This window comes from Manis javanica, chromosome 4, assembly GCF_040802235.1.
Source record: "Manis javanica isolate MJ-LG chromosome 4, MJ_LKY, whole genome shotgun sequence".
NCBI lineage: Eukaryota > Metazoa > Chordata > Mammalia > Pholidota > Manidae > Manis > Manis javanica.
The window spans coordinates 122,791,828-122,807,586 of NC_133159.1; the positions used below are offsets into that span (position 1 = coordinate 122,791,828).

The 15,759-nt window shown below is 44.7% G+C and overlaps 1 pseudogene; it reads right to left on the reverse strand.

The window, feature by feature from the left end:
* The window catches only part of LOC108387707 (dynein axonemal heavy chain 9-like), a 353,770-nt pseudogene that overhangs the window by 318,269 nt on the left and 19,742 nt on the right, over nt 1-15,759 (reverse strand).

Consider the following 15,759-nt stretch of genomic DNA (forward strand, 5'->3'; position numbering starts at 1 on the left):
TGTAAGGATGAGTAGTGGCTGGGCTGCAGAAGAGTGTTCCTGGCAGAAACAACAGCATGGCCAAAATCTGGAGGTAAGAAACAGCTAAAACATCAGAGTGTCTGCTAAGAACACCTGAGGCCGGAGGGGCTAAGGGTCAAGGCTGGAGAGGGATGTAAGGGCCACATTACAAAAGGCTTTGCATGTGTTGGTAAAGGGATGGTAGGAGGCCCTCATGAGGGCTTTTCAGCCAGGGGATGTGGTGACACGATCACTGAGAGATTTGGCAACTGTGGGCAGTGTGGGCACCAGACCCTGGGCTTACCACAGCTTTAAAGCAGGAACAACTATGAACCCCTGCAAAATTTTCATTCTTATGCTTTCTCCATAGAAGAATACAAGAAATATTTTTAAAACGTATTTTCTCTCTGTGCAGCACAAACTGTTGCTTTCTGCTTAGTGAGCAGCTGCTGTGATTTCCCATCACACTGATTGCAGAGTGCCGGGAGGAGCACCCTACTTTTTCTAAATTGCCAAGTTCATGCTCCCAACAAAACTACACTGGACATGTGTCTGTTTCTAGAATAGAGTTGCATTCCCCAGAGGCTCTGTGTCTGCAAGCCAGAAGCACTGTACTCACAGATATTGGGTTTATAACTTAAAACACGGGTGATATTTCACAGCCAATGAGGATCTGAACCAACTCGGGACTGCAAAAGGTATCACAGGGCCTGTGCAATTTGCAGAACAAGACAATCCCAGAAGTGCTTACTTTTCTAGCAAGGAAAGCATGGCTTCATATTTTTGTATCATGCACTTTCCTTCAGCTGATTCCATGCAACTATCCATACAACAGAGAAAAAAATGGCACCCAATTAGAAGAAGTCAAAATAATGGTCTGAATAACAAATTGCAGCCTATAAAGAACAGTTTCTTGAGCTGGTTTCCAAATGCCCTTAAAATGAGCCTTCATTCTTCTTCCTGAACATCCTCTGTGGGCCACTAGGGGGCATTTGCAGGTTCTGAAACACAAGCAGCCCCAACGATGACAGAGATGGCAGAACCTTCCACCCACTCTCGCACCCCAGCCAGCCAGTCATGCGCAGGGAAATGAAGTCCTTCAAAAATATGAATGAAAGGGAAATTGAGACATGGAAGAAAAATTCTAGGTGCTGTTGTATCTTATATTTAGGGAAAAAAACGATATATAATTATACATTATAAGAAAAACTATGTAACATATATAACATTACACATGCATATATGTATATAACAGTGTTTCATATGTGTGTATAACAATGTTTTATACATGCACATATGTACATAACAATGTTTATCCATACAAACACATATGTATAAGCATTGTTATATACATGTGTGTATGTGTGTACACATACATTTCTCTCTCTCTGAAATCCCTCTAGGACAGGCAATGAGAAACCCTGCTACTAATTACTCATTGACATGTTCCTAGGAGGTTCCCTCCACTTCTTATGCCCCCAAACTTGGGCACACATGATGCACATACATGCAGACACACACATGCACATGTACACGTGCTCACATGCACAGACACACTCAGATTCCACAGGGATGCTGAGGACCACAGAGGAATGTGAGCAGAGTCCGGCCCCAGGCACTTTTACCCACACTTGTTCCCCCAGTTTTGACACTCCTTTGCAACACTGTATGTTCCCAGGAGGGTCCAGCTCCTGGGAGAATTGGTGAAATATCCATCATTTTCAGAAACCTTCACACTAAGTGTCTTGGAGCTTCTGGTCTTGTTTGTTCTGTTAACAAAATGATGCAGCTTATTGCAAAGATTCTTTAAAATCCATTTGCTATATAAACCAATACAGTGTGTCTTCACAAGATCTCCTGAACTTTCAGTGTAAGCCCTCATGCCTGCAGAGAGAGCCCTGGATTTCCTGGCCATTTTTTCCAGGTGCTTAGTTTCCTTACATGGTGACTGGGCAGATGTGGCTGCCAGGCAGTAAGAAGTACAAAGGGCTTCGGACCAGGGAGTGGGCTACCCTCTCAAGCTGTGGGATTTCTGCAAGGTTCATGATCCAAGATCTCAGGTTCATATCTGGAACAGAAAGAGGCTAGAGGAGAGAGGGGCTTCTCACACGGGGGGTCTGTGGCATTGGACAGAAGGCTCAAGAGGTCATAGGAATGAGGACTGACTGCCTGTATGTAGACTGCACTTCATAATGAGGCATCTAAAACACTTTAATTAACCAATTTATATAGAGAGAGTACAAGACAAATGTGAATTCATTTTTAAAACCAATGGCATATCCATGGGAATTGTAGGGGACACAGTGGGGTGCCATTCAGGGCCCATCCCGGGACCAGGCAGCTGAGAGAAAACATGACTGCCTCCCTCTTTGGGAACAGCCTCAGCCAGAAAAAGCCATGTTGCACCAAGTTGGGCCCCTCCCAGGACAGCTGACATCCAGCAACTAGCTAATGTGGGAGTAGGAGGCCCGGTAATGCCAGAGGGCCAGAGTTCCCCATAAAATGGGCTGAGGTCTTGTTGCAACTGTACCACAGCTCACTTCTCCCTCTGCCCAATCCCTTCCCCTAACCCCCAGATGCTGTTCCCAAGAGCATCTCTGAATTCCTGCACACACACGTTGGAGTCTGCTTCAAGAGAACTAGACCACGGGCAGCTACTGCTGTCTACTTTCCTAGAAGCAGACCCACTCCTCCCCACCCACTCACATCTCCTCCCTGCCGCCAAGCTTCCCATGGTAGGGGCCCCTGGGAAGAGCTCTGGGCTAGGAGCCCTGAGCCCCAGGCTCTTGTTTCAGTTCTTTCCTTGCCTTCCTTTGTGAATTTAGGCCTGTCACCTCATTTCTGCTTCTCCCAGTTTCTTCATCTGCAAAACAAAGCTCCCACTCAGATCAGAGCAGATGCTGCAGATGGTTGCCGCCCTCCTACCCCATGACACTTCAGACCTGCCCCAGGAGTGTGATTGTGTGATCTGTGTGGAGTCTGAAAAAATGGAGAATACTTGAGAATTTTGAAGTAGAGCATTTCACATACAAATCCAGATTTTTAGCTTCTCTCCAACAGTCTGGAGATTGCTCACACTGAGTCTGCTCTTCTGCTCGCCAGGCTGGATGGCATATCCCTCGGGGCTCCCTCCTGGCTGTCTTGCACTGTCTTCCAGGCCCCTGAAAGCATTTGGTCTTGGCCCTTGGGTCTCTAAAGCCCTTCCTAGCATCAAAATGCCCGTAACGCCATTGTCCAGACTCCACTTCCTTTGTTTGCCAAAGCAGGTGCTCTAGACAAGACTGAGCCTTTAGAGAGAGGGCTCAGGGAAAGACTGGCCTCCAGAGGCAGCATCTTGAACATGGCAAAATGCTCTCTCTCGCTTCTAGCAAGTCGAGAGGCGCTCACTAGCCTGACTTCCAGATGCAGCTATGAGGTAGGTCACTGGTCTCCAACCCCATCAGTTGTCACAATCCTGGGGAGGCTTGCTGAGGAAGCAGACTCACAGGCCCCATCCCGGGACTGGGATCCAGTGGGTGAGGGGTGAGCCTGGGATCTGCGTTTTTATAGTCACCCAAGGGGTTCTGATGCATACATCAAGTCCTTACACCATGCTTGACACTGGGCTTCACTGTTTTCCAGCAGCCTCCAAAGAGACATTGTGTCAGAGGGAGCTGTGAGGAGGAATTCCAGGGGCCTTGAAAATTCTCACTCATTTTCTTCTGAAAAGGAACCTCACGGAGCAGAAAGGGTCAGGCCGTGGTCCATTAAACTTCATTTAACACCAAGAGGCCCCCTAATTAGTCCAATATATCAATCTTGTTACTGTTTGGCCAACAGCTATGTGGTTGCTGTAGACTAAATGTTTATGTCCCCCCAAAAGTCCTGTGTTGAAGCTTGATCCCCAGGGTGACAGTGTCTGGAAGCGGGGCCTTTGTGAGGTGCTTAGGTCATGAGCGTGGAGCCCTTGCAAATGGGATTAGTGCCCCTGTAGAAGAGGCTTCACAGAGACCCCTCTGCCATGTGAGCAGAGTGAGAAGACAGCCATCATGAAACGGGAAGCCGTTCACCAGACACTGTATTTGTCGGCACCTCGATCTTGGACTCCCCAGCTCCCAGACTATGGCAAACATACTGCTGATGCTTATAAGCCACCCCGTCTGTGGTATTTTGTTACAGCAGCCCAAATGGACTAGACACTGGGCAATTGCAGGAAATGAAAAGAAATGAGTATGATTTTTGTGTCTTAGTGAGTTGCATTTCTACTAACACTCAAAATCCAGAGCAGCAGCAGAAGCCTAAAACCACCTGCCTTTGAGAATAAGATACTCACGGATGTGTGATGCATCCAAAGTTGGTGAAGGGTCCCTGGATGCACTGTCTGAGCTCCTGTGCCCAGAGGAGACCCCCGGCCACAGTGGGCATGTTCTTGTGCACTGAGGAGAACCCTGGGGACACAGCACAGCCAGACTGAAGGTAGGCTGTAGCTGCCTGCCCCACTCTGCCCCAGGAACACCTTCAGCCTCTGCTTTTGGCCTCATCTACCTCCACATGCTAAGGTCACCTGTGCTCACACTGAGATGGGGTGTTCCTGCAAGATCACCATGTTCTGCTAAGGAATAAGGAAGTGTGACCTTGGGGAGAACACTGAACAGGGTCAGAGGACAGAGGTCCCCAGGAGCTCTACCACCCACTGGCCTTCTGACCTCACAGTAGTGACTTTCAGCCCGGCTGCCCATCAGTATCACCTGGGCCCTGCCCTCGCCATTCGGATTTAATTGATCTGGGTGGTGGAGGCAGTGCTCAGGCCACCTGTATTTTTTAAAAAACCTCAGGCTTGAGAAATGCTGCCTTAAACAGACAACTTAATCTCTCTGGGGATCAAACTTTTCATCGATAAAATGGGAATAATAACCTCAGGGTTCCTATTAGAATCTAGTAAGATTATAAGTGAGACAGGCCATGTGGACTGTGAAGCACTTGCCCAGAGTTAGCACTGCCTGGTTATTCTTATTTTAATTCACATAGTGGGTTTGTTTGCTTACAATTAGTGGCCCAGATTTAATAATTATGATTTCATTTTTTGAAAAAAAGTCAGTTTCCAGCTTCCCTCATAAAATTGGAAGATCTGGCAACAATCAGCAGCCACTTCCAACTGGCAAGTGGAGCTGAACGGGGCCCCGTCATTTAGTTTACCCTGGACATCCCCACTCTGATGTCTCATGCTCAGCCCAGATCCATTACTGCCATTTTTCTGCTTGGCCCCCATGGTAGGCAAAATTCTAGGATGACACCGCATCCTCGCATAATCTTCTCCTCCTGAAGTGTGGGTAGCAGCTCTGAATACAGTGAGATGGTCACTCCTGTGAAGATGTTATCTTGTATGGCAAAAGGGAGAGACTCCTCACAGGCCTGTCTTAATCAGCTGAGCCCTAAAAGCAGAGGGTTTTCTGTGGTGGAAGAGGAAGTCAGGGATCTGAAGCATGAGAAGGATTTACTGTGCCTTTACTGGTTTGAAGATGGAAGCAGCTACATAGCCTTGCCGACTGGTAAGGAATGGGAGCTCTTTCTGTTGCTGAGTGGCCCCCAGCTGGCAGTCAACAAGGAAATGGAGACCTCGGTCCTACAGCCACAAGGAACTGGATTCCACCAGCAAGAATGGGCTCAGAAGTGGTTTGTCCCCCCTGAGCCTTCAGATGAGAACTCGGCCTGGCTGAAACCTTGATTCCAGCCTCGTGATTCTCTGAGTGGAGAACCAAGGCATACCACGCAGGGCTTCTGGCCTGCAGAAGAGCGAAGATGTGTGTGGTTTTAAGACACTAGGTTGAGATGATGTGTCAGGCAGGAATGGAAAACTAATATGGCCTCTGAAGGTATCTGAGTTTTTGAATTCCATGTCTGACTGGATGAAGTCATGAGGGTTACCCCACATAAAGCTGGGGACAACAGATTTCCTGAGAATAGCTTCTTAACTGGAAGCATTCTTAATAGCCACACTATGAAACCTGTTTATAGACAGAGTGGTCCTGCCACTCCAATACTTAAAAACCTTGGGTAATTTCCCATTGCCTGAATAGTGAATTCTGAGTTCTTTAATATGGTACTCAGAGCACTTCACAACCCAGCCCAAACTCCAGAGCTGCCCTGCTCTCTCTCCTTACACCTTGTTTGGCTACAAGCAGGTCTGACTGGGCACCTTCTGCATCCTCCCCTGTCTTTGCTTTAGAGGCCTGGGCTGCCCATGCCCCCTTTCAGGGCTCTGCCTCTTGCTACCTCCTCCACACACTCTCCCTTGAATCTTCCAGCCACAGTTCATCTTGTTTTGTTATGGTTCTTTAGGACTCAAATCGAGCACTACTTATACTCTGCTATGTGTTATTGTTAACTCTGTTCAGGGATGGTGGGTTCTTTGAAGGACTACCTTTTGGTATTAAGTAGTCTATCCCTTAGTATGGCCTGTCTCTGCATACAGTGTCTACAAATGTGTCCTGCATACAGCAAAGATCAAATAAATGTTTGTAAAGCTGAACTGATCTTGTGTTTAACTTTCAAACAGATAAGATTAAGAACTGCAATAAAAATAGAGCCATCACATCTCGGCGTGGGACCACCCTTTGTTAGGCTCCCGCTGTTTCCTCCACCCAGAAGCATGGTTGCTATGGCATTGGAAGGGATCAGCAACTTTTCTCAGGCATGTGAAAATCTATTGTAGGGTGAGGTATGTTGGAGATTAATCAATGTGGCAACATGGATCGAAGGTCAACTCATACGTTATGCTAAGGTCTCAATGAACTGGAAGCCATCAAGATGTCACTGCTCTGCATCAGCCTGCCAATCTCAGACCCAGACACAGGGAAATGTGCAGTTCAGTGCACTCTAAAATCACCCAAGAGGGTCTGGAACTTCAGGTAAGAAGGCTGTGCTTGCTTTTCTTGGAAATGTCATGGATACACAGTGAACAGTTAATAAATACAATAGGAGTGAAGCGCACCCTTCCCTGGAATGGAACCTCCCCTTCCACACCCCATCCCCTGGCATCAAGCATACCGAATTCTGCCTCCTCCTGGACACGCTGACTGTAGATTGTAGATTATTCTCACTGCATCCAGGTCTTTGTTGAACATTTGGATGAGCACCAGGTATTTATCAGGTACATCCTGTGCTACTGGTGGTCTTTCAAGGAGCTTTCCTGCTATGTCTATGAGCTGCAGAGGAGGCGGAGAAAGAACAGGAGAAAGTCACAGATTCAACCTTTCTGTGGTTACATAAATCTTATTCTCTGGCTTTTCTTTCACATGCCTACCAAAGTAAGAGAGTCAGGAAATTGTTACTGTGCAACTGGATCAATAATCATTAATTGGTGGGTATTCATAGTCCGCCCCCCTGTCCTTTGCTTCTAAAGAAGGACTCCTATCTGTTGAATTACCTACCAGACCCTCTTGTGTTGTAAGAATCTGGATAAAGGATAAAACAAAGAGAAAACTAGAAATGTCAGAAAGGTTAAGCTGATCTACATAAAATATGACCGAAAATAGAGCAAGAGGGTAAAAATGGATATGGAAAAAAAAAAATGCTAAGTGGGCTGGATGTTGGGGAGAATTTAGAAGGCTAAAGTCTGAGAGTGAGAGCAAGAAAAACTTTCAGAGAGAACCAATTCTAACAAACATCTGACAAATTTCTAAGAACTAACAAATGCTTGGAGAGAGGAGCCCCAAGAGTCTTCCTATGCAAGTTATGAAGAGCAGGTAGCAGGTATTTATTAAAGGAGACACATACACACACACACACACTCAACACCCTCAGTGGCTAATGAACCTGGCAATTTGGGGCCCCAGTATTCTAGAAGAGCATAGGGACACCCAAACTGAGTTTAAGCTTGTTCTTCAATTGTCCCCCATTCATCCACTTTATGTTTTAGATATTTTCAATGACTTGAAACTTACTTCTCAAGGAAGTCTATTCCATCTTTGAGCAGTTTTGACAAAAATCTCTTTCCCCTGTTGAGCCAGAATCTGCTCATTGTAACTTACACTGATTAGTTCTGGTTCTAATCCTTAAGGCTTTACACAATAGGTCTCCTCATAGTCCAGAGAAGACTTGTCATGTTCTACTACATCTTCATGCCTCATGCCTCAGAATTCTCAGTTATGCAGCTATTTATCTGCTCATCATCCTAAACCTTCCCCTCCATGTGCTTATACCATCTGATCTGGGCATTATAGGGCAAGGACACAGGTCTTCTTAGTCTAGTTACTTGTACTTGAACCCTATAAGCATTTACATGGCAGGTGGTTTGTTCCAGCTTGAACCAACCTGACAGCAGTGATTAAGTAGCCACTTGTCCTGCACAGCCACAGTTTCAGGACAGTGACCATTAGACTTCTTCACTTCTAATGGGTACCCTACTGATAAGGCCCAAAGAGTCCATTCCAAAAGAGCCCATTCCAAAAATATTTTTCTTTTGAAAAATATTTCTTCCTCATGTTTTCAGAAATGCATTTGTAATCAACCTGAGAAACCCAGTTCCGCATACTCCCTGGCCGCAGGACACCCACGATGAACTATCAGAAGAATTAATATCTGATATTAATTAATTAATACCAGGAACAATACAGTTGGAAAAGCATCCTTACTCTCCTCGGATGAGGGTGGGGGAAGAATAGGGCACAGGGTCCATGTGACTGCACAAACCTTAAAGGCATGCTCCAAACTGGGCACATCATCAAAGGCTTGAATAAAGATAGTCCCCAGTCTTTGGTCGAGATCTTCTACTCTCTGGTTAAATTCAGAAACATCATTTTCAAATTCCTAAAGAGACAGGATATGGACATAAAGAAAACATGATTTTCTAAAGGCCAATCCCACTATGCTCTTTACTATCAACCTTTGTATTTCAGTCAATAATACCAAGGATTTATTTTAATTTTCTAAAATTCTCCTTGGTGTGACTTAGTTGTTATCCCTGTAGGTCATCAGTTACCCTATGATTGCAGCATTTGTGTCCCCAGATACTCTAGACAAAAGGACAAAGGGAGTCAAGTGTGAGGCCAGCACCCTGTCACCTCCCTTTCTGTGTCACCTGTCCCCTCCTGAAGCCCCTTCTCTGTCACCCACACAGCCCCAGCTTGTGCCACTGTGAGGGCTGCCTCAGCACAACAGCCCCAGCCACAAGGTTATTCCATCCTAACCATCTGCTTTCTTTCCTCCCTTGAGTCAAAATCCTATTTTTTCACTGTAAACAAACTCATCTGGGCATGAGGAACAAAGTTACTAAACTAATACACACCATTTCTTCTAAGTGCATCTGAATTGGTTGAGACAGCAGCTAGTCATTGTTCCTGAGGTTGCCAAAGTTAGCAAATAAAAATACAGGCCACACAGCTGTATTTAAATTTCAGATCACCGAATACCGTTTGTAGTACGAGCATGCCCCAATTACTGCATTTCATCTGGCAACCTAAAGGCTGTTCTCTTTCTTAGAATGTAGCAATTTTCAGAGAAACTTTGTTAACTCAAACCTCTAATTTGTGGAATGATTATTATTGGCTATTAATGCTTTATAACAGGAATGCATACTCTGATGAAAAGAAAAAGAAAAATTAAAAACATAGTATTTTCCTACTTCCCTAGCCCAGCCACATGAACATTGTAGTATGTTTCCCTATGCCCAGAATTTTGTTTTGTTTTGTTTTACCATACTGTTGGGAAACACATGGAATATACTCTACTTTGTAGTCCACCTTTTTTTCCCTTCCTTCTTTAGATTAATGGAATTTTTAGGAAGTGGTGACTATGGGGTTTGGCCAACTAAAATCTCCTGCTGTCTGAAGGTGCTCCAAGCCTCCAGTTTCCTTCTTCCCTCAAGTGCTCTTAAAATTCCTTCTCCAGTATCCCAGCCACTCCCTCCTCAGGGAACTCTGTCTGCTGCTCAGTACAGGCCCTTTCGCATCTTTGTCTCTACTTCGGACTTGGACTCACAGGTCTGAGAGTCCCTGGGCTGCAGGTAAGATGTGAATTCTCTGGCCTTCCTGAGGGCTTACTCTCTTGGAAGCCAGGGTTAGATCAGAAAAACAGATAAGAAACAACTGTATCACTTATGCCTCCCCACTCCATGAATAAAACTCTGCCCAGGGATGCCTTGCCTTTGTGTAGCAGTCACTGCTGGAAGCTTAAAGCTTTGAAAGCAGCAGAGCGACCTGCAGCCCGGGGCCTCTGAGATCACCCTATATTCATCTCAGCATCCCTGAAACCTTGGAATAGTCAAGAGCTGGAAGGGCCCTCCTTGATCTTTCTCCCGACACAAAGAATAATTAGGAGCGGTCTCTCCTGATCAAACCATGGACTCCAGAGCCAAAGGAAATGCACAGGAAAAATGCAAGGGAATACCCAGACTCTACAGGCTGGAGGCATCTGAGAGAGAAAAGCTTGCAGGTGGGCCCTTCCCAGTCCTACCGTGCTTTGGGGGTCCAAGCAGTCATAAGAAGATTCTGAGAAGACCCTGTACATCTCTTGAAATTCCTCCTACATTTGCTGAATCTGCTGACTCAGGGCTTTCCCTCTGGTGCCACTAAATTCAAGCTTTCCCAGTTTGTGGAAGTCCAAGGTTGTGTTCAGAAGATCCTACAAGAACAATTCATAAAAGAATTAAAATAATAATGATAATTATGATGATAACAACAGCAGATAACACTCAGATTAGTATGGGAAGAACTGGGAATCATGTGGGGGTGATGGTTGCTTAGGAAAATGTGAAGCCTGATAAATTTTGTAACCTTATTATTAGATTGAGTGGTTATAAATAACTCCTGGCTAAACTCAGTCGCAAAGCAGAGAGAAAGTACAGATAGACAAAATTCACACAAACAAAAAATCAGATTTATACCTGTTTCTTTTTTGTGTCCTCTTATAAATACTAAAATATAATAACATCATTTATGTAACTGGTGGCTTTACTACTGATTTGTTTAAAATTCTATTTAAAAAAGACCATTGTATCTGGTTTTAGAATGGCAGCTATCTTGAGGGATATTGAGAGGAAAGCGGATCTTTCCAATAGTTCTCAGCAAGAAAAGAAACCTGCAGGCTGCTCTTGCCAAGTACATGCAGTGTGATATGCCCCGCAGTCAGCTGGGTGACGGTGGGCAATTACTTGATGTCTCTGCATTGGGTTTCTTCACCTGGAAGGGGATAATAATAGTAAGAGGTAAGTAAGTCAGCGCAGGCTTAGAATTTAGACCAGCGCCTGGCACACAGTAAATACCCAGTAAGTGTGTATTACTATCCCTGCTATTGACATGCCAGTGTCCCGGCTGTGCTCAGAATAAAGTGAAGGTGGACAGTGCAACCCAAAGCCTTGGGGAGAAACCCTCCCGAGTCCACGGAAAGAACTGATAGGGCAGCAGCCTCCAGAACACACTCCCATGACAGATTGTGTTTACATCTCACGTAGAAACCTCCAAACCAAGATGTTCTTCCCATTACAACTTCCAGCCTATGAGCATGCCTCTTCAATAGGAGAGAGGGAAATAAAAGTTACCTTTGCATGATTTTGGCAAACATGTGGCGGGGCCCCCTAGGAGAGGGTGTTTTACTCTGAGGAATTTTGAAGGGCAAGAAGGAGGAACACTGTGTCACAATGCTGAAAACCCCACAGGGTCCTGGGATATGCCCTCTGCCCACAGCCACTGCCAACAGGTGACCCCTTAGGCTTGCAGAGGGCTGTCCAGCTCCTTTCTCTTGTGGGGACACCAACTTCAATAGAAGTGACAGAGGCACTGGGAAGTGGTAAGAAGTGGCTCCCCCAGGTTGACAGGGGGCATGCAGGCAATCTTGGGAAGCTACCTGGCAATGCTTTTTAGCTCAGCTATGTTCAGGCATGGCTATCAGCAAGTAGCTGAAGTGAGCGAGAAGAAAGAACCAGCCTAGCAAAGGAAGATATACACCCAAACCGGAGGCTCTTGCCACTGATCGTGTGAAATGGGTCAGTCTTTATTTAAAAACATGTTCATCTTTATATACTGGGAAGAAAGCTGAAATGAATTTTACTTAAGTGATATTGACTTAAGTAGTAATTAAGTCATTTAACAAGTGCTTAGTTGGAATCAGTGTTACAGGAGAAACGTATTTGTGCCTGCCATGGAATGTCACCTGGGTACCAACTTTTCATCATCCCATGGATGTCAATTTCAATTTTTAGGAAATATTCTCTAACCATTTTAAAAGACAGATGCATCTTGATATGTTTGATTACATCAGAAAACTAGACTATAATTTTGTTACACTATTTTTTTTTCCTCAGGAATACTTAAGGCATGGTTTTGGCTGGTCACTGGGAGGTGTTCCATCTCCAATCTAACAGATATATCATAGATATTAGAGAAATGTTTATTTAATCATTCTATTTTGGGAGAAACTCTATCACCAAAAAGAACACATATTTACATTACTTTATGTAACTTAACAAACACATGATGGGCAATACATTTACCTGAGGTTCAATTCAAGGTCTTAGACCTTTCCTTACTCCCCTGTTAAATGAACCCCCCATCCTACTCCTTCTTTCCTCTGGACTCTCTGTGCCCTGTTGCCCTAAGCTTTCTCCAGAGCTCTTACCATGCTCTGGCATTATAATATATTATTTAGCCCCCTTCAGTCCCTGGAAGAGTCCTGGACACTGAAGAATTATTTGTGGAATGAATGAATGTATGATCTTTGAACTCTAACAGCTACAGTAGTACCTCTAGGAGAAGGTGAACAGGTGGTAGAGAATCTAGGAACCATGATCTCAGGAGCAATTGGAGAAAACAGGAAAAACTAGACAAGAGGAGAGAATTCTAAACCAAGGCTGAACTGCGCCTTCAAATGCATTTGGCCAAAAGCTCAAGGTAGAACCCTGTGTGGTGCTTCTCTGAGGCAAGAACTAAGGCAAATGGGTGAACAGGACAAGGAATGAAGTTCGGGCTCAACTTGGAGGCTGAACTTACAAGATTTCTTGTAGTTTACCTACCATTTTGACCTACAAGAAATGACAATTTCATGTGGTTTTCCACTTAATAAAGACAGAACCATCCAATAACCAGAGATGTCCAACTGTAGAATGGGCTGCTAAGAGAGGTAGTAAGCTCTTAGTAAGCTCTCCTTATGAGGATGGATTTTAGTAGAAGTTTGACATCACAACTATTGTAGAGAAGATTTCAGAATCAGGCAGGAAACTGTCTTACAACTGCAGAAACAGATTCATCATAATGATGGTGACTGTATCTTTGTGTCTTAAAATATTTAAATGTTAAGTTCTTCTCATTTTTTATTTAGAAGTCCTCACAAGGAAGAAAAAGGCAATTTACACCAATAGGAGGTTTAAATGGTATTTTTTAAATATCCATTTTTATTCATCACAGTAGTAAACACATGAAATTTACCGTGATACATACAGGCTGAAAATGTCAACTTCAGGGGTATAGGCCTTGTGGAAGGTGCCCCAGATCAAGGGCTAAACGTCCCCGGGGTTTATATGACTTAAAGCCAGACGCTTACTTTTCCAACTTGTAGATGGGCTCAATTCCCAACTTGCCATGGGGTTACTGAGTTATATGCAGACTGCCTTAGTGTGACTTCAGTAAACAGTAGCCACCATAATTAACTATGTTTACCCTGATGTCATTGGATCTGGTGATGGATGAAAGGTGGATCATGGCTGATAAACAGGTGTGCATTTCCAGACAGATGCCACAAAGAACACAGGGTCCCAGGTGGCTGACCTGACCGAGCAGGTCCTATTCTTATGAAAAGCTGTACAACCTTTAGAGGGGGTGATGGGGGAAGGTTCCATTCATGTCATGGCCCGTGGGGCAGAGAATCAAAATTAGAAATAATGGTAAGTCCCACAAACACAAGCCCATTCTGGAAGGAGAGGCCATATCACAGCTTAAAAAAAATGTCTCCAGAATTCATTAAGGGAGATCACAAAGCTGACATTCATAGATGAAAATCTCAAAAGGTCATTGGGGAAAAGACTGTTGTCTTTACCTTTCGACAGAGGCCGACCTTATGCAGCTAATGGTCTCCTACGTGACCACACACTTAGGGCAGCCCGAAAGAGAAGCCATCCCAATTAGGCCCGGAATGAAAGGAAGCAGAGTGGCTGGAGATGGTGGAAAAAGCAAAGGAAAAAGCGGGGTATATTAGGTCATCCTATTACCTACCTATCTCCCTGCTAATCACCTCAGATAAAGCCTCAGCAGGAAATCATTTTGTCTCCAAGTGAATCACAGCTTTACAGCAATTTTATAATGAAAGAAATAAGGGTTCTCTCCAAGCTGCTTACTGCATTGTTTGGAGGGAGGAGGCTGCAGGCAGAAACATAAACAGGGGATCTGCGGCATCTACAATATTATGGCACAAAAATGAACTCTGTGTGGGTGTGTGATGTATGTATGTATCCAGGGGGTGGTGGTGGTGGTGGTATATGTGGTCTGTGTTTATGTATATGTTGTGGGGTATGTGTATGTGCAGCACATATGTGCACAGGTGGTGATCTGTGTGCACAGGTGTGGTATGTGTGTTCATAGGAGCTGTGCCTGGTGCATGTGTATGTGTGGCACGGTGTGTGAGGTATGTGTGAATGTGAGTGTGTGCTGGAGCATCAAGCCCGAAGCGTGAAGGAAGGATTCAAGAAGCAGCTGAATGACTCTTTTCCCCTAGATTTTTGACTATTCATTCAAATTACAAAGATTTTATATACTTTGGTGATTTCCTAAGTAAGTCATCAAGTCTAACAATGCCCTCTCATTAAATGGGAATGATAATTTAAGCCAAATGGTTTATTTAGGAAAAGAGATCCAGACATCATGTGGTAAAAATAGAGTGTGCAAAGGCAGAATGAACAAGGGCAGATGGAACCAGAGAACCAGCCTGGGACATTCACAGGGCAGGGGATGGATGAGGACCTTGAGAACTCCCTGGGAGACAGCTGAGTGAGGCGGGGAGACAATCCATGCAGCCGCAAGCCTCTGGGTACAAACTTAGCTACACCAACCTCAGCTGAGGAACTGTGGGCATGTTAATGTATGTGTCATTCTCAACTGCACTCATTTCTTAAAGTGCAGGTATCAATAATTCGATTTTTTGATGACTGTAACGATACAGGGGGGAGATGGGCTCTTGAAACATGTTAGTTGTTTTTTTCCCCATTCTTTCCCTTCCTCAAGGGTTGGCTCTGTAAGAAATGAGCTGTGTCATGGCTGGGATGCAGAGGAGGAGGATGGTATCCTGATAACACAGCAACTCCACACAGGGCAGACCTGCCGAGTGGCCCCCTCCCCACCCTACCCCACCCCACTTCCTTTTAGCAGGCACCCAGAGGGAGGAGGCAATCTGCAAAATAAAGCTTTTTTGAATAAAAGAGCAAGAGCAAAAGAGAGAGAGAGAGAGAGAGAGAGAAAGAGAGGGAGAGAGAGAGAGAGAGAGAGAGAGAGAGGAAAAACAACACAAATCAGGGGGAAAAAAGGCCAAAAGAACTAAGGAGATGAAAACCAGCCCTTCACAACATAGCCCTGGACACAAACATGCAGAAGCATAAATGCATCCGTGTCATTTTATTAACTTGGCTTCGTGTATTTGTTAATTGCAGCTGCCCACATCTTGGCAGCCACATACTGGATGCGTTAGAACAGCAAGAGGTATGAATAAGTCTGGGTTCATCCTAATTCTTGCTGCACAGAAGCAGATTAATCCCATTTCAAACAGGCATTGATCACAGAGATACACAGAATGTTAACTAAA